General features: G+C 46.6%; 1 long non-coding RNA gene across 1 annotated transcript; it reads left to right on the top strand.

The window, feature by feature from the left end:
• The first annotated feature begins 1,329 nt into the window (after positions 1 to 1,329).
• On the top strand, positions 1,330 to 27,020 carry LOC102133784 (uncharacterized). The gene is made up of 3 exons (XR_282251.5): positions 1,330 to 1,489; positions 21,837 to 22,029; positions 26,269 to 27,020. It is a non-coding gene; the product is annotated as an uncharacterized lncRNA (long non-coding RNA).
• The last annotated feature ends 15 nt before the right edge of the window (positions 27,021 to 27,035 follow it).

Genomic DNA, 27,035 nt, shown 5'->3' on the forward strand with positions numbered 1-27,035 from the left:
GAGCCATTCAAAGATTATGATAGACTAAGTGGGATGTTGAGAATGGTGGTCTCTGTTTCTCTGTGGAGTAAGAAGCCACGTGTGAAGAAATGGGGATTGGGGATTGAATGGTGGATTTCTCAGTCGTGTGTGTGTATGTGTTTACAATTTACAGAAAATCAGGTGACATTCTTCAGCTGAAAAGGGAGGTTTTTCTGAGGAAACACTTATCTCACAGAACTCAAGTGCAGGAAATGTGGCCCAACCTCATGAGAACCTGTTAATAGAATCAGAAACTAAACTGTCCTAAGCTGAAGCTGCTCTTTCAATTTGAAGCTGCATGGGCCCGCCTCTGTTTGTCTCTCTGTGCACCAACTGTGAGTCTCTGTAAACACTGGATTCCTCTGTTTCTCCCAGGACACGTGGTCCAACTCCGCCTTCAAGGTTAGGCTTCCGCACTTTAAGTGCAAGCCCAGATCCACTACCCAGTTCTGGAATTCAAGGGGAATGATTGGCCTAGTTATTTATCCCTGGTCCAATCAGCTATGGCTGTGGGCGGGGCCACAAGCAAACATGGCGTCAAGCGCTCACGTCCATGAGGGGAGAAAGGAGGGAGGAAGTAGAAAGGATGAAGAAAAGGAAGGAGTGAGAGAGAGAGAAAGAAGAGAGGGAGCTCTCAGAGAATAGAGGCTGGGGGACTGCTCGTTAAATAACCCAATTCCCTTAGGTGGGACAGCCCTGATGCAGGTCTAGGCAATCTCCAGAGGGCCCTAGTGGGACTGAGCCCAGATACCCACAGCCGTGACCTGCCATTCCTTTTTTTATTCCCCCCGACCCCTGAGATGGAGTCTCGCCCTGTGGCCCAGGTTGCAGTGCAGCAGCACCATCTCGGCTCACTGCAACCTTCACCTCCCAGGTTCAAACGATTCTCCTGCCTCAGCCTCCCCGAGTAGCTGGGATTACAGGGACGCTCCATCACGCCCACCTCATTTTTGTATTTTTAGTAAAGACAGGGTTTCACTATGTTGGCCAGGCTGGTCACGAACTCCTGACCTCAAGTGATCCAACCGCCTCAGCCTCCCAAAGGGCTGGAATTACAGGCATGAATCACCACGCCCGCCGTGACCTGCTCTTTAGTGCTTCCTGTGTCGACTGCCTTCCCTTCCCTGCCTCCCTTCCCCATTCCTCTTCCTGGGTCACCTCCCAAACAAACTACATTCACCTGAACCTCGTCCGGCCGTATGTGCTGGTGTTAAGGAGTCTGTCTGGAATTTTCCCTGAGAGCAATAAGTGGGTTTATAAACAGGGGTGTGGCATGATCTCATTTGCAACTCAGAGCACTCTGACTGCACCCTGGAAAATGGGCAGAAGGGGCAAGAGTGGAGCCACGGTCCTGCCCAGGGAGAGGGTACGGTGACATGGAGGGGGGGCTGAAGATAGCTCCCTGAAGGACACCAACATCAAGGAGACTAAGCTGAGGCACTAGGGAGGAGAGGAAAACCAGGAGACAGTGAGTACCCAGAGGCCACGGGATGAACACTTCACAAATAAGCCAGTGGCCAGGAGATATTAAGAGCGATGGTAGGCCGGGGGCGGTGGCTCAAGCCTGTAATCCCAGCACTTTGGGAGGCCGAGACGGGTGGATCACGAGGTCAGGAGATCGAGACCATCCTGGCTAACACAGTGAAACCCCGTCTCTACTAAAAAATACAAAAAACTAGCTGGGTGAGGTGGCGGGCGCCTGTAGTCCCAGCTACTTGGGAGGCTGAGGCAGGAGAATGGCGTAAACCCGGGAGGCGGAGCTTGCAGAGAGCTGAGATCCCGCCACTGCACTCCAGCCCAGGCGACAGAGCAAGACTCCGTCTCCAAAAAAAAAAAAAAAAAGAGCGATGGTAAAGCTGTGTAATTAAAGCCACTCTAGTAAGGGACCTGACAGATAAATTACTGGAACAGAATGGAGTCAAGTATTAAACACGAAGATAGGTGGAGGCCATGTGTGGTGGGTCATACCTGTAATCCCAGCACTTTGGGCAGCCAAGGCAGCAGGATTGCTTGAGCCCAGAAGTTCAAAACCAGCCTGGGCAACAGAGGGAGCCCTGTCTCTATAAGATATAAAGATAAATCAGATAGATGGCATCTATTTTGTGTAAAGTCTTGTGCTCATGCCCGTAGTCCGAGCTACTTGGGAGGCGGAGGTGGGAGGATCACTTGAGGCCAGGATTTTGAGACCTGCCTGGACAACATAGCAAAATAAAAATAAAAAATATTTTCTTTTTCTTTTTTCTTTCTTTCTTTCTTTTTTTTTTTTTTGAGACAGAGTTTTGCTCTTGTTGCCCAGGCTGGAGTGCAGTGGTGTGATCTTGGCTTACTGCAACCTCTGCCTCCCGGGTTCAAGCAATTTTTCTGCCTCAGCTTCCCAAGAAGCTGGGATTATAGGCGTGTGCCAACATGTTCAGCTACTATTGTATTTTTAGTAGAGATGGGGTTTCACCATGTTGGCCAGGCTGGTCTCGAACTCCTGATTTCAAGTGATCCACCCGCCTCGGCCTTCCAAACTGCTGGGATTACAGGCATGAGCCAATGCGCCAGGCCTTTCTTTTTTTTCTTTTTTTTGAGATGGAGTCTTGCTCTGTCACCCAGCCTGGAGTGCAGTGGCATGATCTTGGCTCACTGCAACCTCCACCTCCTGGGTTCAAGCGATTCTTCTACCTTAGCCTCCTTGGTAGCTGGGATTACAGGCATGCACCACTACCCCCCGCTAATTTTTGTATTTTTTTTTAGTAGAGAACGGGGTTTCACCATGTTGGCCAGGTTGGTCTCGAACTATTTTTTTTTTTTTGAGACGGAGTCTAGCTCTGTCTCCTGGGCTGGAGTGCAGTGGCCGGATCTCAGCTCACTGCAAGCTCTGCCTCCTGGGTTTTTGCTATTCTCCTGCCTCAGCCTCCCGAGTAGCTGGGACTATAGGTGCCCACCACCTCGCCCGGCTAGCTTTTTTTTATTTTTTAGTAGAGACAGGGTTTCACCATGTTAGCCAGGATGGTCTCAATCTCCTGACCTTGTGCTCTGCCCGTCTCAGCCTCCCAAAGTGCTGGGATTACAGGCTTGAGCCACCACGCCCGGCCGGTCTCGAACTCTTTGACCTCATGATCCGCCCATCTTGGCCTCGCAAAATGCTGGGATTACAGGTGTGAGCCACCGTGCCTGGCCCAAAAAATATTTTCTGTGTGAAACAGGAGGCAGGGTAGTCCCAGCCACTTGGGAGGCTGAGGTGGGAGGATCACTTTGAACTCAGGAGGTCAAGACTGCAGTAAGCCATGATTGTACCACTTCACCCCAGTCTGGGCAACAGAGCAAGACCCTGACTCAAAAAAGAAGAAAGAAAAAAAAAGAGAGGGAGAGAGAGAGAAGGGAGGGAGGGAGGGAGGAAGGAAGGAGAAAGAGAAAGAAAGAAAAGAAAAAGAAATAGGAGGCAGAGTTGCCTGATGAGAGTGAGAGGGAAGGCAGGAGGGTGGGAAGTGGGATGAGTGTTGAGAAGATTCAAAATAGTTGCTATGGTGAATGGGAGAAGAGTGCCAACAGGGAAACAGGAATTCCCGGGTGGTGGTAAGAATTGGAGACCATTAATTTGTTACTGCCAGCAGTCTAGGTGACTGAGATTATGAGAGCGACCTGGGGCCTTCCCACCAACAGGAACCGCCTTCCACCTCCACACCCAGCAACCCACCAGGACTTGCCAAGTGGTTCACATAGTTTTAAGATATGTCATCATTGGTGTCTACTGTTTGTTATGGTGTCAACATGTGTTACTGGGACTGTAACTAGCCAGGCCCAAGATGCAGGAGCAAAAGGCTGATTCTGTTGCTCTGCCCAAAGATCACCCTTTCCTGGGACTTGCATCCCCTGTCAGGCCACAACACAGGGCAGAAAGCTTTTCTTTGTCCCCTGACTCAGTTCAGCCACTGGGAATTACTTGGTTCACTCAACTTAATCTGGATATACCTACCCTACCTTCTTATAAATGCTGGATTTATTTAAACCTCAAGATCTCCCCTCTATTCCTCTCAACCCAAGCTGAATACCCATGCTATCCTTGGGAAATTCAAAAAATATCTGTTTCCTAGTCAAGATAGCTGGCCATTTTACATAACAACCCAGGTCTTCTACAACCTTAAACAAAGGCTGGAGATAGATGAGGAAAACTAAGGCTCTCCTAATGGTGGATGGTAGAGAGATGTCTGAGGTTTCTGGAGGATTGAGGACCTATTGTCTTCTCCACCAATCTAACCAGAAGAAATATAAAAACAGGACGGAAGGAAATTTACATTGATCCAGGACTGGGCTTTTGCTCTAAGTTGCAAATTATGTTATTTAGGGTGCTTTTGTCTGAAAGTAGCAGAATGCCTGACTCAAGCTGGCTTAAATATGAAATAATTGATTATTTAATGTACTAGGATATCCTGGGGGAAGATAAGCTTCAGAGTGGATTGATTTAGTGGCTTGACAATATCATCAAGGATCTGGATTCTTTCTGTCTCTCTGTACTGCCACCCTTGTTGTTGGGTTCATCCTCAGAAAGAAAGATAATCAATTATTTTGTCTCTTTCATGGGAAAATTTTTCCCAGAGTCCCCTTCGCCCCACCTCACTCTACCCTCTAGTGCTAGAAGTGAGTCACATGCCTGTTCCTCTCCTGACAAGAGACAGGGAATGACCATGACCCACTTGGACCAACCATCTGGGTTGGAATGGATATTGGGGAGTTGTTCACAACGTCCATGCCTGGGTATAGCAAAGATCATGGAATCTAGGCTGGATGGGAAAGGAAATGGAGGAAGGAGCGTCCTGAGAGGGGGAAAGTGGAAGGGCCAAGGGATTCTGGAGTTCAAAGAACGGCTAAGCTAGAATGATCAAAAGAACAGAGCCTGTGATCAGAGAAATGTGAGACTTTAGAGGAAGATTCGTTCCAGGAGAAACTGAGGTCCAGGACATGGTCCTGGGAGATGGTGACTAAAGCAGAGTGGAGGTGAAGGTCATTGGAATAAGAAGGGACACAAACTGAGGGGCCAGGAGTTTGACCAGGTCCTGGGTCATTAAAGTCACCAATATGGCAGTAGAAACTGGGTGAGAAGGATAAGCCAGTTGCCAAAGCCCTCTGAGAATAAGGGTTGATTGACTGGTTGATTGATTGATGAGTAGGCATCATCAATGAGAAGGCACAGAAGGTGGTACAGCCAGATGCCAGGAGCCTCAGTGCTTACTTAAGATGGAGGACTATGGATCTAGTAATAGAGGTGTGGAGGACAGAGGACACCATGGGGTTGAGAGGAGGACCACCATCCCCTGGGAAGGGCTTCAAGGACTGTCAGGGAAGAGCCAGGGCTTACTTAGGGCAGGAAGGAGAGGGAACTGTTTGTGCAGAGGTCATGACCTTAAAAATAAAGAGCACGCCCCATTCTTCCTTTACTCCATCTCACAGGCTGGAACGAGAATCTGTGGGTGAGCCACCTTTGATCCAGAATTTGGGAACTCATACTCCCCACCTGCTAGTTGGTAATAGAAGCACGCTTGAAACAATCCTTCCCACGTGTCCATTAATCCCGAGAGCTTGTCAGTCTCGGGGGTATAGCAGACATTCTTAGTTGCCCATTCAAAATTTATTCGAAGTGGGGCATGAGAGCTCATGCCTGAAATCTCAGCACTGTGGGAGGCAGGAGGATCCCTCGAGCCCAGGAGTTCAAGATCAGCCTGGGCAACATAGTGAGACTCCTTTTCTCTACAAAAAGTAGAAAATATAGCCAGGGGTGGATTCATGCCTGTAATCCCAGCACTTTGGGAGGCTGAGGTGGTGGATCACCTGAGGCCAGGAGTTTGAGACCAGCCTGGCCAACATGGTGAAACTCTGTCCCTACTAAAAATAGAAAAAATTAGTTGGGCATCGTGTCGGGTGCCTGTAATTCCAGCTACTCGGGAGACTGAGGCAGGAGAATCACTTGAACCCGGGAGGCAGAGGCTGCAGTGAGTCGAGATTGCACAATTGTACTCCAGCCTGGGTGACAGAGCGAGACTGTCTCAAAAAAAAAAAAAAAAAAAAAAAGAAGAAAGAAAAAGAAAAAATAGCCAGGTGTGCTGGTGTGCGCCTACAGTCCCAGCTACTCTGGAAGCTGGGTGGCAGTTGCGGGGGGATCATTTGAGCCCAGGAGGTCGAGGCTGCAGTGAGTGCTGAGTGAGACCCTGTCTCAATAAATAAATAAATAAACCATTCTATTTTCATTGTTAACAGAATACCCAATTTTACTCAGGTTTTAAACTCTTGAGAAAGACAACTTCATCCCCAATTCGGGAATATTGTGTTAGTCCCATTGCACTTGTGGGTGACTGGTGTAGGAGTGGGTATGAAAACGAGTGTATGGCTATGAAACGTGAGAGGAAATTTGTTGTGGGACTTCTAAAGAAAGATGTAGTGGACGGGCCTACTGGCTCAAACCTGTAATCTCAGCACTTTGGGAGGCTGAGATGGGAGGATTGCTTGAGCTCAGGAGTTCAAGATCAGCCTAGGCAATACAGTGAGACCTGCCTATAATTTTTTTTTTTTAATTAGCCAGTCATGGTGGTGCATGCCTGTTGTCCCAGCTACTTGGGAAGCTGAGGTGGAAGGATCACTTGAGTGCAGGGGTCAAGGTTGCAATGAGCTATGAACACATCACTGCACTCCAGCCTGTGTGACAGACTGAGATCCCGTCAAGGAAGGAAGGAGGGAGGGACAGAGGAAAGGAAGGAAAGAACGCAGGAAGGCAGGAAAGAAGGAAAGAAGGAAGGAGTCATTCCTAAGAAACAGATGTGAGAAGAGATGGTCTTTCTGAAATGACATGTTCTGAATGGCAGAGCAGAATGATGGAAGGAACTTGGTTTGAACCATTGAGTTAACTAACTCAGGAGCCACCCTACTTTGGGACTTCTTTTTTTATTTTTTATTTTTATTTTTTGAGACAGAGTCTCGCTCTCTTGCCCAAGCTGGAGTGCAGTGGCACGATCTCAGCTCACTGGAGATAATGCTGCTATAAACATGGTTCTACAAATTCCTGTTCATGTTTCTGCTTTCAATTCTTTGGGGTATATAGCCAGTAGTAGACTTGCTGGGTCTTGTGGTAATTCTATATTTAAGTTTTTGAGGAAACAAGTTTTTTTCTTTTCTTTTTTCTTTTCTTTTCTTTTCTTTTTTTTTTTTTTTTTTTTTTTGAGACAGAGTCTCGCTCTGTCGCCCAGGCTGGAGTGCAGTGGCGTGATCTTGGCTCACTGCAACCTCTGCCTCCCAGGTTCAAGCGATTCTCATGCCTCAGCCGCCTGAGTAGCTGGGACTACAGGAGCGTGCCACCATGCCTGGCTAATTTTTGTATTTTTGGTAGAGATGGGGTTTGCATGTTGGCCAGGCTGTTCTCAAGCTCCTTACCTCAAGCAATCTGCCTGCCTTGGCCTCCCAAAGTTCTGGGATTATAGGCATGAACCACTGTGCCTGGCCAAGTTTTGTTTTTTCTTTTTTCTTCTTTTAACAGAAAGAGCATTTCTTGTGTGTTTTTATGTAATCTACCCGGCTAGCCACCTGTGCCTCATAGCATCTCCTTTTTAACCCAAAAGCTGAATACATCACCCTTGGAAGGGGAAATACCTTCCTGCATCAGTGAGTCACCATCTCTCTCACTAAGCAGAGATTAAAATTTTTAATTTAATTCCAACAGGGCATTTTGCTACAGAGCATGGAGAGGGGAAGCAGAGTAAAGTTATGCTGAATAGTTGGACATTTTGGACGTGAGACAAAAAGCAGAAGCAGAGAGATCAAGAGAAGGAAGAGAGGAGCTGAATGTGGGGCTTCGGCATGAAGACCCATCAGCCCTGAGACTCCTTGGAGTAATCCTCATTAGAGAGTTCCTCCCTAGTCCTGGACTCCAGGAAGCCTGACTCATTTACGACATCTCTTCTTGTTTTCTATGAGATCTCGTCTTCTGTATTTCTCTCTGAGCATCCGTATACTATGCCCTCAGTTTGTGACCGTCTATTCCTCACAATCAAACAAACACAGCTAAAACATAGTCTCATTCCCTCAGCCCCCACCAGACTGACAGCACCTTCATGTCAATGATATGGACTCACTTGGGCCCATTCTGTTGAGCCAGTGACATGGCATTCATCAGAGTAGTTGTCTCGATCCAGCTGAAGAGCTCCAAGTCAAATGGAGAAGCCAATGGAATGGGCAGGAAGTGGGATTGTCACCAGACTGGGGCATGGAGATGGTGACATGGGATAAAGTAAGTACAGCAAACAGGACGTGAGGGCCAGAACCAACGGGCAGGTCAGGAGAATGAGCTCAGGATCTCTGAAGGCCCCAGGATGAAGGGGTAGGGAGAGCACCTTGGCTCTTCCCACCTGCAGGAAGAGGAGAGGGGATGGTGGTAGAGTCTATGATTGAAGATCTGTGTACTTCTCCCTGACAGCATGGCATAGCTGTTACCAAAACTCCCCCTGTTCACTGGCCTTTTTATCCAGTCTAAACCAAATTTCCCTTGGCTCTCTCTCGCTCGCTCTCCCACTTTTTTTCATACCCACCCCCATTTCTCTTATGCCTGGAACAATCTCCCATTTAGCATCTGCCTGCCCAGTTCTTTGCCTTCCTTTACAACTCCACCTACCACTTAGCTTCTCTGATTAAGTGAAAGTCGAATAATTATACTTCTTTCCCCAAAACACATTTCTGAAATCCCCAACATCCCTGGGGTTGCGATCTGTGAAGAAAGGTCTCTGACTGCCTAATTTTCATTAAGGGAATTCAGTGGGATTTCTAATTATAAGCACCACGCCTGGCACCTAATAATGTTTAGTGAACTGTAGCTATTAATTAACAACGATATGTTATTAATAATAATAAAATAGTAATAGGATATAAGCTCTTAGAAGATAAGGACTCTATGCCCAGGTTCAGTAATCCAATATTCAAATATTTAATTGTAGCAGAGAGTGTTAGGCTTTTCTGCCATGCCCAACTTCTCCCTCTTGCTCAACCTGAAATCAACAGACCTTCAGATCCATAGCTGTGGCTTATTGGATCAGGGTGAACATCTGCCCAGGAGAGCCTGACTATTGGCTGACCAGTGGCCAATTGGGACCTCTCTATTGAGAGTATAAGCCAGGCACAGTGGCTTATGCCTATAATCCCAGCACTTTTGGGAGGCCAAGGCAGAAGGATCTCTCGAGTCCAGGAGTTCAAGAGCAGCCTGGGCAGCATAGCAAGACCTCATCTCTACAAAAAAAAAAAAAAAAAGAAAGAAAGAAAGAAAGAAAAGAAAAAGAAAAGATTTAAAATTAGCCAGGCATGGTAGTGTGTGCTTATAGCCCTGCTACTTGGGAGGCTGAGGCGGGAGGATTGCTTGAGCTAGGAGTTTATTTGCAGATACGAGGTTTCCTATGTTGCCTAGACTGGTCTCAAACTCCTGGTCTCAAGCAATCCTCCCACCTTGGCTTCCCAGAGTGGTGGGACTGCAAACATGAGCCACTACGCCCAGCCCCAGCTCTGCCATCTCTATGGTGTTACCCTCATCAGCATGGTCCTAAGTGGTTCCCACCAGAACTCAATTCTAAACAGAAGGCTGGAAGAAAAAGGAAAGGAGAAAGAAAGGGCATGTTCCTCCCTTGAAGGGCATGACCTGTCACTACCACTTGCAGGTCATTGGCCAGAGCTTAGTCATGCAGTCACACCTACCTGCAGTAGAAGGTAGGAAATGCAGTCCTTATTCTGTTGACCATGTTTCCCACCGAAAGTCAGGACAACCAAATTGAGGACAACCAAGAATTCCTGCCACCAGTACAAACGAGACAGTCCCCTGACCTGGAGTTGATGACTAGCCTGTCCTACACGTGGAAGGAACTCTGGGTTCCCAGGGGATCTGGGTGGCTATGAAGCCTATAACATAGCCCAGCCAGGAAAAAGCTCCCAGAAGAGAATTTATTTGTCCAGGAATGTATAGACATTCTGACAAATAAATAGACATATAGACAAATGACCATTCTGCATTTTTCCAGGGGAAAGAGGCCCAACCAACCTCATGTGGTTTGTTCTGTCCAGCTTGGCACTGACAGAGGCTGGTGGGGACTAGGGGAGGGTCTGAAAGTTCAGGATCTCAGGTATGAACAATTGCTCTGACCAGGTGCTAGGTTGTGTCCTGTGGGAATGTGCTGGGTCCCTAGATGACCACAGAGGTCACTGATTTCATTAATCCATAAACAATCCAATATTCAAATATTTAACTGTAGCAGAGATGGATAGATTTTTTTTTGCCATGCCCAACCTCCCCCTCTAGCTCAACCTGAACTCAACAGACCTTCATATCTATAGCTGTGGCTTATTGGACCAGTGTGGACAGGGTGGATCAGCCTCCCCTGATCCACCAGCTGAAAGAGACTCCTGCTCTCCTCTGAGGCTCCATCATACCTGGAATAGACATCTCTTAGTAGCGCCATGTTTCCTATATTTTCAGTTGATATGGCTCAGGTCAAGCTGTCCCCATCCACAAGTCCCAGGGGTGGGTTCAGGACACAGAACTAGACAATCAAAGCATCATTTTCCCCTGGCTACTGTGCTTTGTTCAAGAGCAGGCACATGATTCAGGTTGGTCTAATATGAGTCTTGGAATTTTGGCTAAAATTATTGAAAAAGTGGTGCTCTTTGAGTTGGAGTTGCTAAGCTGGCAGGTTGTATGCCTAAAGCTCTTGGTGGCCATCATGCTAGCAGGGAATGAAGTTGACTCAGAGGAAGCCAGAGGGAAATGATGGAGGGATTTCTGACGACATCATTTGAACACGCTGATCAAGCCATACCTGCAACCTCGACTAGATTTAGGCGCCAGTAACCTCCCTTTGTTGCTTAAGCCAATTGGAGCAGGCATGCCTATCACTTTTGACCAAAAGTCTTGGCTAATGTAGTATCTATGTGCCCCTTCATAACGTAGCTTCTCACTTTGTAGCTGATGTTGCAATTATTCCTGAGCACATTTCATGGGTCCTCTTTGGCTATGAGAATTTTTTTTTCTTTCTTTCTTTCTTTTTTTGAGATGGAGTCTCACTCTGTCACCTAGGCTGGAATACAGTGGTGTGATCTCAGGTCGCTGCAACCTCTGCCTTCCGGGTTCAAGCGATTCTCCTGCCTCAGCCTTCCAAGTAGCTGGGACTACAGGTGCCTGCCACTACGCCCGGCTAATTTTTATATTTTTAGTAGAGACAGGATTTCACCATGTTGGCCAGGCTGGTCTCAAACTCCTGACCTCAAGTGATCTATCTGCCTTGGCCTCCCAAAGTGCTGGTATTACAGGCATGAGCCACCATGCCCAGCTGACTATGAGATCTTGAAACCAGAATTCCTCCTAGGTGCCAGGCACAACTCAGGTGTTTGGGGAATGCTTGGTGAATGAATGGATGGATCGATGGATGGATGGCCTGATGGATGGAAATAATTAAGATAATACATGTTCCTCCAGAATGTCAAGCCCCTATATTGAAGCCTATGCTTCTCCAGGCCTTTCTCAGAATCTTTACCTCATTCTTGTGTTCATTCATCCAGGCAATACATGTTTATTGATCACTACAATGTGTGAGGCTCTGTGCCAGGGAATGTGTGGTGCAGTGGTGCAGAGCATGTGCTCTGGAGCCATATGGACCTGGATTTGAAGCCCAGCTCTGCCCCTTAATCTTCATGTGACCCTGGACAACTTGCTTAACATCTCTGAACCTTGATTTCTTCATATGTAAAATGAGCGTTAGTGGTATTTTCTCCATAGAGTTGTTGTGAGAATAACCAAGATAAAATGACCACTTACTGTGTGTCCTTTACAAATGTTAGCTGTAGTTATGCTCTTGCCTTCCAACGTAACTAGCTAGATAGGTAGGTAAGTGGGGAGGCGGGGGGGAGAGAGAGAGAGAGAGGAAACAGCAAAAATAAATGCATTTTTTTCTCTGTCTGATAATTTGTGGAAAATATAGTTGTCTAGACCAGTGATTCTCAACTTGGGGTGACTGTGTGCCCCAAGGACATTTGGCAATGTCTGGGAACATTTTAGTTGTCATGACTGAGGGAGTGCTACTGGCATCTACAGCCAGAGTTGCTGCTAAAATATAAGACAACCCCTGTGACAAAGAAATGTCTGGTCCCAGTATGCACAGTGGCCAGGCGTAGTGGCTCACGCCTGTAATCTCAGCACTTTAGGAGGCTGAGGCAGGAGGATTGCTTGAGCCCAGGAGTTCAAAACCAGCTTAGGCAATATGGGGAGACCTTGTCTCTACAAAAAATACAAAAAATTAGTCAGGCATGGTGGTGTGTGCCTGTAGTCACAGCTACTTGAGAGGCTGAGGCAGGAAGATTGCTTCAGTCCAGGAGGTTGAGGCTGCAGTGAGACGTGATTGCGCACTGTACTCCAGCCTGGGCCATAGAGTGAAACCCTGTCTCAAAAACAAAACAAAACAAAACAAAACAAATGTCCACAGTGCCTAGGCTGAGAAATCCTGGTCTATAATGTGTTGACATCTTTGAAATCAAGTACCACAGTCCAAGGTACATAGTAAGTGCTCAACAAATGTTTGACAACCACATGAATGAAGGAATCAATCAATCACAGAATCAATGAAGCACCGAATGAATGAATGATTATGTAGTTCATTTGTCATTTGGCTGAGTGCCTGGGACAGGGCTGCATCTGAGCAGCTGTTCAGTAAATGGTTATTGACAAGTTCCTGTAAACATCCCTCTCCGAAGCAGTTGGGGAGCGAGGTCCTGGCAGGTGAACACCCAGCCTCACAGCTGTGGTTCCGGGTCATGATAAATTGCTGTGGGAAGTCACAGAGCAGACAACTCATCACACATTGTGATGGATTCATTGTCTTCTCTCGTGGCCCCCTTTATCTCAAACTCTCAGCAGAGAAGGATTTAAAGGGGCTGAGCTGAGCGAGAGCCTGTGGATGCGGCTCTTCAGGAAAAGGAGGGGAAAATGAGCCCAGACTGGGGATCATCATTAACAGGAGCCTGTTAGAATTAGAGATGGGGGTGCGGATGGCGGCGGGACTCTCTTCATCACCACACCCTATCTAATTCATTTATTCAACAAATATTTATTGAGTACCAGAGACTCTTTAGCGATACGTGAGTTAACTAAACAGACAAAATCCCTACCCTGTTGGAATGTTTATTTTAAAGAAGCAGGATGAACAATGGACACGTAAGTCGGACATACTGTATATGAGGAGCCCTGTACACTAGGAGAAAAATCAGGCAGGGAGGGAAGATAAGGCATGTTTGGGGTTGAGCCTTTCCATTGAGGTGAAATTCACATAACATGAAATTAACCATTTAAAAGTGAACAATTCGTTGGTGCGGTGGCTCAGGCCTATAATCTCAGTACTTTGGGAGGCTGAGACAGGAGGATTGCTTGATCCCAGGAGTTGGAGACCAACTGGGCAACATGACAAGACACCATCTCTATTATTGTTGTTGTTTGTTTGTCTGTTTGTTTTGAAACTGAGTCTCACTCTGTTATCCAGGCTGGAATACAGGCGTGATCTTGGCTCACTGCAACCTCTACCTCCTGGATTCAAGTGATTCTCGTGCCTCAGCCTCCCGAGTAGCTGGGATTACAGGCATGAGCCACCACACTTGGCTACTTTTTGTATTTTTTTAGTAGAGACAGAGTTTCACCAGAGTTCGAGTCCAGGCTGTTCTCGAACTTCTGACCTCAGGTGATCCGCCCACCTCGGCCTCCCAAAGTGCTGGGATTATAGGTGTGAGCCACCGTGCCTGGCCTCTATTTTTTTTTTTAAGTGAACAATTTAGTGGCATTTAGTTCATTCACAATGCTGTGCAACCACTGTCTCTGTCTAGTTCCAGAACATTCTCACTGTCCCAGAGAAACCCCATACCCATTAAGGAGTCCCTCTCCATTCTCCATTCCCCCTTCCTCCAGCCCCTGGTAACCACCAATTTTCTTTCTCTGTACAGATTTGTCTGTTTTTGGATATTTCACAGAAATGGCATCATACGCTATGTGGCCTTTTGTGACTAGCTCCTTTCACAAGAAGCTCACCTTGTTTTCAAGGTTCCTTCATGTTGTAGCATGTGCCTTTCATTCCTTTTTATGGCTGAACAAAATTGAATTGCATGGATAGACCACATTTTGTTCACCCATTCATCTGTTTAGGGACATCTGGGTTGTTTCCATCTTTGGCTATTGTGAATAGTGCTGCTATGAACATTCGGCTTACAAGTATCTGTTTGAGGCTTGGCACAGTGGCTCATGCCTGCAGTCTTAGCACTTTGGGAGACCGAGGTAGATGGATCATTTGAGGTCAGGTGTTCGAGACCAGCCTGGCCAACACAGTGAAACTCCATCTCTACTAAAAATTAAAAAATAAAAATAAATAAAGTTTGTTTGAATCCCTGTTTGCAGTTCTTCTGGGTAAAAACCTCAGAGTGGAACTGCTGGGTCATATGGCAATTCTATGTTTAACTTTTTGAGGGATGGTCAAACTGTTTTCTATAGCAGCAGCACCATTTTACATTCCTATCAGTGATGCACAAAGGTTCCAATGTCTTTATTTTCTCACCAATACTTATTATTTTTGAGACAGAGTCTCGCTCTGTCACCCAGGCTGGAGTGCAGTGGTGCGATCTCAGCTCAGTACAACCTCCACCTCCCGGGTTCAAGTGATTGTCGTGCCTCCCGAGTAGCTGGGATTACAGGGGCCTGCCACTGAGCCCAGCTAATTTTTGTGTTTTTAGTAGAGACCAGCTTTCGCCATGTTGGCCAGGCTGTCTTGAACTCCTGACCTCAGGTGATCTGCCCGCCTTGGCCTCCCAAAGTGCTGGGACTACAGGCATGAGCATCTGGCCTCCATTTTAAAAATAATAATCAGCCTAGTGAAATGAAGTCGTATGTCATGCGGTTTTGGTTGGCGTTTCCCTAATACAAATCACTACGTGGTAAGCATCTTTTCATGTGGTCACTGGCCACGTGTATATCTTCTTAGATAAATGTCTATTCAAGTCCTTTGCTCACTTGTGACTTGGGTTGTCTTTCTGTCATCGAGATAGAAGCATGGGGTTATTTTTATTTATTATTATTATTATTATTATTTTGAGACAGAGTCTTGTTCTTGTTGCCCAGGCTAGAGTACAGTGGTGTGATCTTGGCTTACTGCAACATCCACCTCCTAGGTTCAAGCGATTCTCCTGCCTCAGCCTCCCGAGTAGCTGGGATTACAGGCACCTGCCACCACACCTGGCTAATTTTTGTACTTTTAGTAGAGACAGGTTTTCACCATGTTGGCCAGGCTGGTCTTGAGCTCCTGACTTCAGGTGATTCACCCACCTTGGCCTCCCAAAGTGCTCCCAAATTACAGACTTGAGCCACCATGCCTGGCCTTATTTATTTATTTTTTGAGACAAGGTCTCACTCTGTTGCCCAGGCTGGAGTGCAGTGACACAATCATGGCTCACTGCAGTCTCAACCTCCTTGGCTCAAGCAATCCTCCCACCTCAGTCTCTTGTGTAACTGGGACCACAGGCATGTACCACCACACAGGCTAATTTTTGTATTTTCTATAGAGCCCAGGTTTTATCATGTTGCCCAGGCTGGTCTCAAACTCCTGGGCTCAAGTGTTCTTCCTGCCTCAGCTTCCCAAAGCGCTAGGATTAATAGTTGTGAGCCATGATGCCCAGCGTAAACTTTTAAATAGGGTGATCAGAAAAGATCTCCTTAAGATGATGATGTTTAAGTGAAAACCTTAAGAAGGTGAGAGGGTGAGCCAAGGAGTTAACTGGAAGAGCATTCCAGGCAGAGAGGACAGCAAATACGAAGACCCTGAGGCAAATCACTTTCATTTGTCTGTAACTCTGTTTTCCTGTCTGCAAATGGCAATAAGACCATGAATCAGCTCATCAAATGTTGGCAAATTACCAACACTTGGGCTTGCCCACTGCTCTTGCTCTTAAGCAAGATACCTAATGAATGTCTCAGAGCTTCAGTTTCCTCACCTGTAAAATGGTGATAATAACTGTACCAACCTCACAGTGTTGTCAGGAGAATTAAAAGAAATATGCCTTGCCAGGGCCTGGCACACAGTAGTGTTCAGAAATGTAGGGTTTGAACCCAGACTAGGTGGACTTCCAGTCCTGAGGGGCGATCATAGCTCACTGCAGCCTTGCCCCTAAGACTTAGGTGATCCTCCCACCTCAGCTTCTCAAGTAACTGGGAATACAGGTGTGTGCCACCATGCCCGGCTAATTTTTGTATTTTTTTTAGAGACAAGTTTCACCATGTTGCCTAAGCTGGTCTCAAACTCTTAGGGTCAAGTGATGTGCCTGCCTTGGCCTCCCAAAGTTCTAGGATTACAGGCATCAGCCACCATGCCTTTTCTTTTCTTTTTCTTTCTTTCTTTTTTTTTTTTTTTTTTTTAGACAGAGTTTTGCTCCGCTCTTGTTGCCCAGACTGGAGTGCAATGATGCGATCTTGGCTCACTGCTACCTCCACCTCCTGGGTTCAAGCGATTCTGCTGCTTCAGCCTCCCGAGTAGCTGGGATTACAGGCATGTGCCACCACGCCTGGCTAATTTTGTATTTTCAGTAGAGACTGGGTTTCTCCATATTGGTCAGGCTGGTCTCGAACTCCTGACCTCAGGTGATCTGCCCGCCTCAGCCTCCCAAAGTGCTCGGATTACAGGCCTGAGCCACTGCGCCCGGCTTCGCTTCGCTTCTCCCCTCCCCTACCCCACATTCCCCTCCCCTCCCTTCCCTTTCCTTTCCTCTTTCTTTTTTCTTTTCTTTTATTTTGAGTTAGAGTCTCACTCTGTTGCCCAGGCTGGAATGCAGTGGCACAATCATGGCTCACTGCAGCCTTGAACTCATGGGCTCAAGCGATCCTCCCGCCTCAGCCTCCCAAGTTGGGATTACAGGCATGAGCCACTGCACTTGGCTTAGTTCCCCTCATTTCTGTGAGAGAGTCTGAAGGGTTTCATGGTGGGGAGGCCTGTGGTCCACCCTGACTGCCTCCATATGTTTTCCCCTATCTATGTTTTTAAAAGCATAATTTAACCAGCCTGGCCAACATGGTGAAACCCCATCTCTACTAAAAATGCAAAAATTTAGCCAGGTATAGTGGCGGGCGCCTGTAATTCCAGTTACTCAGGAGGCTGAGACAGAAGAATTGCTTGAACCCAGGAGGCGGAGGTTGCAGTGAGCTGAGATTGCGCCACTGCACTCCAGCCTGGGCAACAAGAGCGAAACTCCATCTCAAAAAAAAAAAAAAAAAAAGCATAATTACTTAGATTCTAACATCAAGCAGGGAGATTAGAGTCTGAATCCCAGCTTTCACCGAATGACCTTGGGCAAATTTCTTAACCTCTTTGAACTAATTTCTTCATCTGTGCCTCAATATTGTGGACAGGATTCAAGATCACATTGTGTCAATAGAAGAATTAACAGAGATAATGCAAGTGAGTATCACCAGCACGTGACAGGTGCTCGAAAAAAAATCTTCCCGGCCAGACATGGTGGCTCAAGACTGTAATCCCAACACTTTGGGAGGCCGAGGCGGGAAGATCACCTGAGTTCAGGAGTTCAAGACCAGCCTGACCAACAGGGAGAAACCCCGTCTCTACTAAAAATACAAAATTAGCCGGGCGTGGTGGCGCATGCCTGTAATCCCAGCTACTCAGGAGGCTGAGGCAGGAGAATCGCTTGAACCTGGGAGGCAGGGGTTGCGGTGAGCCAAGATCATGCCATTGTACTCCAGCCTGGGCAACAAGAGTGAAACTCCATCTCAAAAAAAAAACTTCGCTCCACTCTGGCTTCACGTGTGTCTGCCCAACAAATACCATTCAGGGTAATCAAAAAACACAAGATTACTTTAAACAGATCATCTCCAACACAAGTTACCACAGTGTTTTGCTTTGTTTGTTTTTTTTTTTGGTGGCAAATAGACTATGGGCCTTGAGGGGGTCTCAAGTGAGTGCTCAGATCTCAGCTTCTGTGCTTTGTTGGCTGTTGGACCTCTGGCGAGTGTCTTAACTTGTGTCTCAGCTTTAGTTTCCTGGCCTAACTTACAAAGTAGTTGTAAGGATCCAAGATAATTTTCGTAAAGCACCCAGCACCCAAGAGGATTTTGGGCCTTATGGGGCCTCAGGTAGTTATCCTGCTAAGAAGAAAAGGACAAAAAGCCAGGCGCAGTGGCTCACACCAGTAATCCCAGAACATTGGGAGGCTGAGGTGGGTGGATCACTTGAGGTCAGGAGTTCGAGACCAGCTTGGCCAACATGGCAAAAAAAACCATCTCTACTGAAAATACAAAAATTAATCAGGCGTGGTGGCACACGCCTGTAATCCCAGCTACTCTGGAGACTGAGGCAGAAGAATAACTTGAACTTGGGAGGCGGAGGTTGCAGTGAGCCAATATTGCGCCACTGCACTCCAGCCTGGGTGACAGAGCCAGACTCTGTCTCAAAAAAAAACAAGGTCAAGAAATCCAAGCAGTTTGGGTGGCAAAGACCAGGAGAGAGAAATTCCAATCAGGCTATTTAGAAACCCCATGCAGAGCCAGACATGGTGGCTCACACCTGTAATCCCAACATTTTGGGAGACCAAGGTGGGCAAATCACAAGGTCAGGAGTTCGAGACCAGCCTGGCCAATATGGTAAAACCCCATCTCTACTATAAATACAAAAGTTAGCCAGACATGATGGCAGGCACCTGTAGTCCCAGCTACTCAGGAGGCTGAGGCAGGAGAATTGCTTGAACCTGGGAGGCAGAGGTTGCAGTGAGCTGAGATCATGCCACTGCACTCCAGCCTGGGCAACAGAGTGAGACTCTGTCTCAAAAAAAAGGAAAAAAAGAAAAAGAAAAAGAGAAAATAAATGCCGTGCAGAACCTAGTGAGAGTGAAACCAAAAATCAGCAAGTTTCCAGCCCTTATTTTTCTCCCTCTAGAAGGAGCTAGGGATCAGGAATCTCAAGTTTGGATGTCACTTTGTCCAAAGCTAACTCTGCCCTTGAGCAAATCCCTTCCCCTCTCTGTGCCTTAGTTTTCCAGGAATCCCTTTGTAAAGACCCTTTCCTCTCTGAAACCATAATGGTACTGCTACTACTGACCAGCAGAGGGCAGCGATGCACCAACATTCTCTATGGATCTGGGTTGCTTTTGTCTGGCCTTGGACAAGAACATTGAAATAATTAGTTAGTGGTCTGTGTCACTCTTCTTCAAAGAGCCTTATTTTATCCTCAGTGCATAGTCAGAACAAGGTCTTGCCACAGTGCACAGATGAGGAAGTAGAGCCTCAGAAGCATAAGAAACTTAACAACCAGTAATTTTGGTCACACCACATCCTAAATTTAGACTATCAGAATGGTATGAACACATTGCTGTATGTCTGGGCTGCGTGGCATCGATAATCCATTACCTGCTTTATGGTTCATGAAGCACTTTCTGATCCTCGATATCAGAATTCTCATCTTATTCTCCTCCAGTTTACAGGTGAGCAAACAGTGGCTTCTAGAGGTTATGTCATTTGGCCTAGCATTTTCTTGTTCTTTTTTTTCTCCAGATGTTTTTTGTTTGTTTTGAGACAGAGTCTTGCTCTGTCACCCAGGCTGGAGTGCATGGGTGCAATCTCGGCTTAGTGCAACCTCTACCTCCTGGGTTCAAGCGATTCTCATGCCTCAGCCTCCCGAGTAGGTGGGACTACAGGCATGAGCCACCATGCCTGGCTCATTTTTGTATTTTTAGTAGAGACAGGGTTTCACCATGTTGGCCAGGTTGGTCTCAAACTCCTGACATCAGGTGATACACCTGCCTCAGCCTCCCAAAGTGCTGGGATTACAGGTGTGAGCCACCGAACTCCGCCTCTCCAGGTTTTATTTATTTATTTTAGCAACAGGGTCTCACTATGTTGCCCAGGCTGGCCTGGAACTCCTGGCCACCCAGGATCCTCCCACCTTGGCCTCCCAAGTAGCTGGGATTTACAGCAGTGAGCCACTGCACCCGGCACTAGCATGTTCACAATCAGCTCCATCTTAGAGACTAGTTGACTCTATTCACTGCAACCTCCACCTCCCAGGTTCAAGTGATTCTTCTGCCTCAGCCTCCCAAGTAGCTGGACTACAGGTGTGCACCACCATATATATATATTTTTTTATTTAGACAGAGTTTTGCTCTTGTCACCCAGGCTAGAGTGCAGTGGCATGATCTCAGCTCACTGCAACCTCTTCCTCCTGGGTTCAAGCAATTCTCCTGCCTCAGCCTCCTAAGTAGCTTGGATTACAGGCGCCCGCCACCACGCCTGACTAATTTTTGTATTTTTAGTAGAGACGGGGTTTCACCATGTTGGCCAGGCTGGTCTGGAACTCCTGACCTCAGGTGATCTACCCACCTCTGCCTCCCAAAGTGCTGGGATTACACATGTGAGCCACCACGCTCAGCCTTGTTTGTTGTTTTGATCTGTTTGGGTGTGCTATGTCATCAACAGACTCCAGGGTTGGATAAGATGCTGTAACAAAGTGCAACTCAAATTAGCTTAAACACACAAACATTAGGAAAATTTCACCTTACCTAACAAGTAAACTGCAAGGTAGCAAAGGTAGCCACTAAACAACATCAGCAGCTTCACTCCATTGTTTCACCTTCATCACGATGGGCAAAAGTGCCCTTGAGTGTGGGTCCCCCTCATGGATACAAGATGGCAACTGCATTCCCAAGCACGGCAGCCAAGGGGGGCAACACCCAAAGGAAGATGAAAGGCCTTTTCCTTGTGTCTTTTTATAAAAGGAACTACCCACCCCAGCTGATTTGCTCTCACATCTCATTGGCCAGAAATGGATCACATGGCCCTGCCTAAACCAATCACTAGCCAGGGAATGAGAATGACATGAAGGCTTAGGCCTCTGGTTCTCAACCAGCCGTGATTTTATCCTGGAGGGGACATTTGGTACTATTTGCTCATATTTTTGATGGTCACAACTGAGGGCAGGATACTACCAGCATCTACTGAGTAGAGGTCAGGGATGCTACTGAAACCTTACGATGCAGGACAGCCCCACAGCAAAGAATTATCTGGCCTTTAAAAAAAAAAAAAAAATTTGTGTGAGACAGGGGTCTCGCTATGTTGCCCAGGCTGGTCTTCAACTCCTGGCCTCAAGCAATCCTTTTACCTTGGCCTTCCAAAGTGCTGGGAATCCGTGCGTGAGCCACTGCGCCTGGCCTTATCTGGCCTAAAATGTCAGCAGTGTTGTAGTTGAGAAACCCTGGCATAGACCGATTCACTAGAGGGTTCTTTCTCTAGTGCAGGGCTTGGGGCTGGTATCTGTCTTCCATGAAACACATAACTACAAGGAGGAGGGAGGACACCACACAAATTGAGGTTCAGAGAATGTGAAAGAAGAACGTCGGGGGGCTGGCTTTTGGGAAGGGGACCAACAGTCTCTGTTCTAAGCCCTGATGCTGTGAATGTAGCTCCCAGCAGGCTCTAAGGAGCTCTGATGCTGTGTGCCTTGCTGCTAGGAGTTAGGAATAGCACAGAACCAACACTTGGCCCTTGCCCTCACGTTGCTTATAGGCCAGCTGTTTAAACCAGACTGGCATTACTTCCTTTTTGCTACTATCATTTATAGTGCTTCCTCATGGTAGAAAATACAGAAAGGAATATGGAAACAAAGCCAAAGTCGTTCATACTCCCAGCACTCGGAGAGAGTCACACTAACATTTTTTTTGTTTGTTTCCTTCCAAACTTGGCACTGTTTTCTAATTATCGCAATCCACACAAATTATCTCCTCATTCTTTCATTCAGTCCACAGCTATAGAGCTGAGTGCTGGTGTGTGTGGTTCAGATTCTCACTGTGCTGAGAGTACCCAGAAGAACAAGTTCACTGGAGTTCAGAGCAGTTGGATGTGCGAGACTTTACTTGGGCAACCTGAACGGAGAAAGAGGGAATAAGGATGGCTCCCACAGAGCAGAAGGGCCTGCACCAGGAAGATTCCAGGTATTGTAGATATCTCGTTCTTTGTCTTATTCAGCATTCATTCCCCACTTCTTTTTTTTCCTTTTTCTTTCTTTCTTTTTTTTCTTTTCTTTTCTTTTTTTTTTTTTTAAGACGGAGTCTCACTCTGTCACCCAGGCTCGAGTGCAGTGGTGCGATCTCATTTCACTGCAGTGTCCACCTCTGGGGTTCAAGTGATTTTCCTGCCTCAGCCTCCTGAGTAGCTGGGAAGGCGCGTGCCACCACGCCCGGCTAATTTTTGTATTTTTAGTAGAGATGGGGTTTCACCATATTGGCCAGGCTGGTCTTGAACTCCTGACCTCAGGTGACCCGCCCACTTTGGCCTCCAAAAGTGCTGGGATTAAAGGCGTGAGCTACCGTCCTGGCCTCATTCCCCACTTCTGAGAAGAGCACCTGGCTTTCCTTTGGAGGAGTCATTCCTTCCCCACCATCGGCCCTCAGCTCCTGCTTGGGTGCAGCTAACCCTACCCCCTGGTTCCAGGTGGTCACATGACCCAACTCTCATCAATCCCTCCCACCAGTGATTGTCTCACAGCTGGGCACATGACTAGATCAGGCCAATCAAGACCAAGGAGACTCTGTTCCGTTTGTGGGGCCTGTCTAGAAAGGGAAGCTCTCTCTCCATTGGATTTGGAGCAGTTAGGATGAAACCTGGAGCTGGTGGCTGGTTTGCTATCAGGAGCAGAAAGAGGATACTTGGAAATAAAGCCAACACGGTAAAGGGAAGAGCTGAGAGATGGAGGAAGAGTGACCACCCTGAGGGAAACCTTGGCGCTTCCCCAGCCAGTTGTATTGAAGTCCATGGCTTCTACGGATTTCCAGTTACGTAATCGAATCAATTGCCTTTTTTGCCTTAAGCCAGTTTCAGTTAACTTTCTGTCTTTTGCAACTGAAAGTTCAGACATACTTTGTTTCCTAGAGTAATGGAAAAAATGGACTCAGAGTCAAGAAGGACTTTGCTCTGCCATTAACCAGCTGTGTCCTTGGATAAATCACTTCATCTTCTAGATTCAATTCTCTAGAATGAAGGAAATAATACGTTCCTCTTGGGTGGCTGGAATAATTGAATGACCTCCTGTGGCTGGCAGTGCTTTGTGAAAGTGAAGGGGAAATACAAATGCAAGGGGTTCTTATGAAATGGCAGAGATAATATTAGGAAAGAGGTTTCAGACGAGCTTAAAAGGATGGCGGGCTCCAAGGTAAACTCAGATGCAGTAGCAATCAGGTGGTGATGGAAGCCTGTGAAGTGGTGGCAGGTATAAGAAAGATCAGGGGCCTTTCTGGTCTACTCTTTCCTTTTCTCTTTGATAAATTTGTGAGACAAAGGAATATCACTGTAAGAAAAATGGCAGCACAAACGTGATGAGCACCATCAACTGACACTGACTTTAGGATCAGAGACAATAGGGAGTGGTGGGGACTGTGGCAGACTGGACAGTGCATGCCCCATTGTAAGCAAGTAGCATTCCTCAGCTCCAGCCAATCTATGCCACACAGTATGGCAAGATTTTCTAATTTTTCTTTTTTTTTTTTCCTTATCTTTTTTTTTTTAAATAGAAAAGTGGGAAATATCTTTTAATGTTTGAGTATTTTCTTAAAATTTTCCTTTTTTTTTTTCTTTTTGAGACAGTTCCTCTGTTGCCCAGGCTGGAGTGCAATGCTACAATCTCAGCTCACTGCAACCTCTGCCTCCTGGGTTCAAGCAATTCTTCTGCCTCAGCCTCCCGAGTAGCTGGAACTATAGGCGCACACCACCACACCTGGCTAATTTTTTTGAGATGGGGTTTCACCATATTGGCTAGGCTGGTCTCGAACTCCTGACCTCAAGTGATCTGCCCACCATGGCCTCCCAAAGTGCTAGGATTACAGGTTTGAGCCAAGCCACCACATCTGGCCAGATTTTCCATTTTTTTGACTTAACATAATAGTGTAATAAAGAAATATGGCTCCCTTATTAACATAAACATAGTTTTTAAATATTCTTTTCGTGAAGTTAACTGTGTTTATTTAGCCATTTTCTTAGCTTTTGCGATCATGGTTCTTTGAGAATTTTCTTTGTAATTGCTGCAGTGAGCTTGGAGATCACAGATGTATATAATTTAAATATTACTTCTTCAGGTTTATTCTTAGAAGTAGTATTACCGAATCAAAAGTTCTCAATATTTCTCAGGGTATTGGAATTTATACATTGCCTATCAAAACTGTTGTTACTGAAATCTGCATTCATCAGTTCACAGAAATATGCAATCACAGACATCTTTAGATCTATGTCCAGCTGTGTTCATTTCACAAGTTAAGAAATGAAGCCTAAAAATCTGAACCCAGAAGCCAGACCTTCAGACTGCCAGTCAGTTTCCTCCCCCATCCACTCTGATTTATTAAGCAGTCAGGCTGGCCCTTCCTGACCCATCCTACACAGTGGCAGAGCTTTTGCTCCTCTACCTGCTGCAATCTACACTGGTCCCAGCCCCTCATCCAGCTCCCATGGGACGCCAAGCAATACGGAGGTTGGAGTCTGAGAAGCACAGAAATCTCCTGAACCCCACCACGAGTCCACACTAGGCAGCAAGTCCACCACAGGGTCGCAAACCACAAACTGGAAAGAGTAATTTTTCAAGGCAGCCTGGAAATCCAGATTTTTATGTAAAATTCCTCAATTTTATTTATTTTATTTTATTATTTTTTCTTTGAGACAGAGTCTCTCTCTGTCATCCAGGCTAGAGTGCAATGGCACAATCTCGGCTCACTGCAGCCTCCACCTCCCAGGTTCAAGAGATTCTCCTGCCTCAGCCTCCCAAGTAGCTGGGACTACAGGCACACACCACCATGCCCTGCTAATTTTTGTAATTTTAGTAGAGATGAGGTTTCATCATATTGTTCAGGCTGGTCTCAAACTCCTGACCTCTGGTGATCCACCCACCCTGGCCTCCCAAAGTGCTGGGTTTACAGACGTGAGCCACTGCGCCTGGCTAGAGACAGGGTTTCACCATTGTTCAGGCTGGTCTCGAACTCCTGACCTCAGATGATCTGCCTGCCTTGGCCTCCCAAAAATGCCTGAATTTTAAATGGTGGTTCTTTTTTTAAAATACCCTATGAGCCAAGTACAGCTTATCTATCTAATTTAGCTAGTTTGTGGTCCCCTGTGTAGGTGCAGAGATGGATCTTGGGAGAATGAGAGGGTGGCTGGCAGGGAGATGTCCTTACAAGAAAACAAGAAACAGGCAGAGGGTTCACATCCTCTTCTGAAAACAAATGTGTAGCATTCCATAAACTTTCCTATACATTTATTAAATCCTCACATCAACCCTGTGAGTTAGGGCAGGTTAACTCCATCATGCAAATGGGGAAACCAAGGCCCAGACACCAGCTAACCAGTAGCCCTTCAAGGCTGTGCTCTTTACTTCCTCACTGATGGAACTCAAGTCAGAGCTGACTTTGAAGATCACTAAGAAGCTCAAGACAATGCAAGGAAAATGAACACTTCTGCTTAAAGAACGCCAACCTGGCTTTGTTCCCCACTGCACCACTGGTGCCTTTTTAGTCTCCTTGCTTTAAAGTGAATGTGACCAATGGGCACCACTTTGATGATGTAGCAGCCATGGAGTGCACCGCTCACATCTCCCTCTAGAGAGTCTGTATGGCCGGGCTCAGTGGCTCATGCCTATAATCCCAGCACTTTGGGAGGCTGGAATCACTTGAGGATCACTTAAGGTCAGGAGTTCGAGACCAGCCTGGCCAACATGGTGAAACCCTGGCTCTACTAAAAATACAAAAATTAGCCAGGCATGGTGGCATGCGCCTGTGGTCCCAGCTACTCAGGAGGCTGAGGCATGAGAATCACTTGAACCCAGGAAGCTGAGGCTGCAGTGAGCTGTGATCATGTCACTGCATTCCAGCCTGAGCGACAGAATGAGACCTTGTCTTAAAAAAAAAAAAAAGAGAGAGAGTGAGAGTCTGCACGGAGAGCACGATTGCCTCACAGTCCGCATTCCCACTCCTCTGGATCCACCAAGTTCACGCCAAGGCCATATTTCCTCAGATGGCTCCTAGCCAATGACAGCACAGCGGGGGTGGTAGCACAGCCCCACTGCTGCTTACCTGAGATTCATTCTACCAGTGACTTTGTTCAGGAAGCCCTCATCAGTCCAGTCAAAACTTTCTGAGACCTTCATTGCTATCTGCAGCTCCTCTTACTCCTTCCTTCCCTGTCTCTTTCCCCAGGTGTTAACCCAGCATCCCAGTCTGAAGACGTCTGCCCTTTATCCTTCACAGGCATTCCCTTGATCCCCTGCAAGTCTGAGCCTGTCCTGGCATCTGCTTCCCAGAGGATCCAAATTTAACACAGATAACTTCCATTTTGTAGGATGAGATAATGAAGTCTACAACCATCCAAACTCACAATCATCTGTTGTCAAGGAAATACAGTTTCACATTGCAATGGTAAGGACCATGGGCTTTGGATAGACCAGGGTGTGAGTCCTACCCACCAGTGGTATGACCTTTAGGAAATGTCTTAGCCTGCCCTAACCCTCTATTTCTTCATCCATGGAATCAGTGATTCTTAAGTGGGAGCAATTTTGTTTCCTCCAGGACAGTTTGCAATGTCTGGAGACATTTTTTGGTTGTCACAACTAGGGGGAGGGGAATGGTTGCAACTGGCACCTAGTTGGGTAGAAGGCCAGGGACACTGCTAAATATCCTGCAGTGCACACAGCAGCCCCTCCACGACAAAGATTATCCTGCCCAAAATGTCCATAGTGTGGAGGTTGGAAAATTCTGTGTTAAATGGGGATGATACTAGTAAGCTAACTCAAATAACTATTGTGAGGACTCAGTGGGATCATGTGTTCAATATCCCTTGCCTTCCTTGTAAACTCCACAAGGGCAGGAACAAGATGATGTAGATAAATGTTCTGTATCATCAATGACTGGAACATAGAAGGTGTAAAGTAAATTATTAATTGTTGAAATATTTATCAAATGAGTGC

The sequence above is a fragment of the Macaca fascicularis genome, chromosome 11, assembly GCF_037993035.2.
Source record: "Macaca fascicularis isolate 582-1 chromosome 11, T2T-MFA8v1.1".
Lineage (NCBI taxonomy): Eukaryota > Metazoa > Chordata > Mammalia > Primates > Cercopithecidae > Macaca > Macaca fascicularis.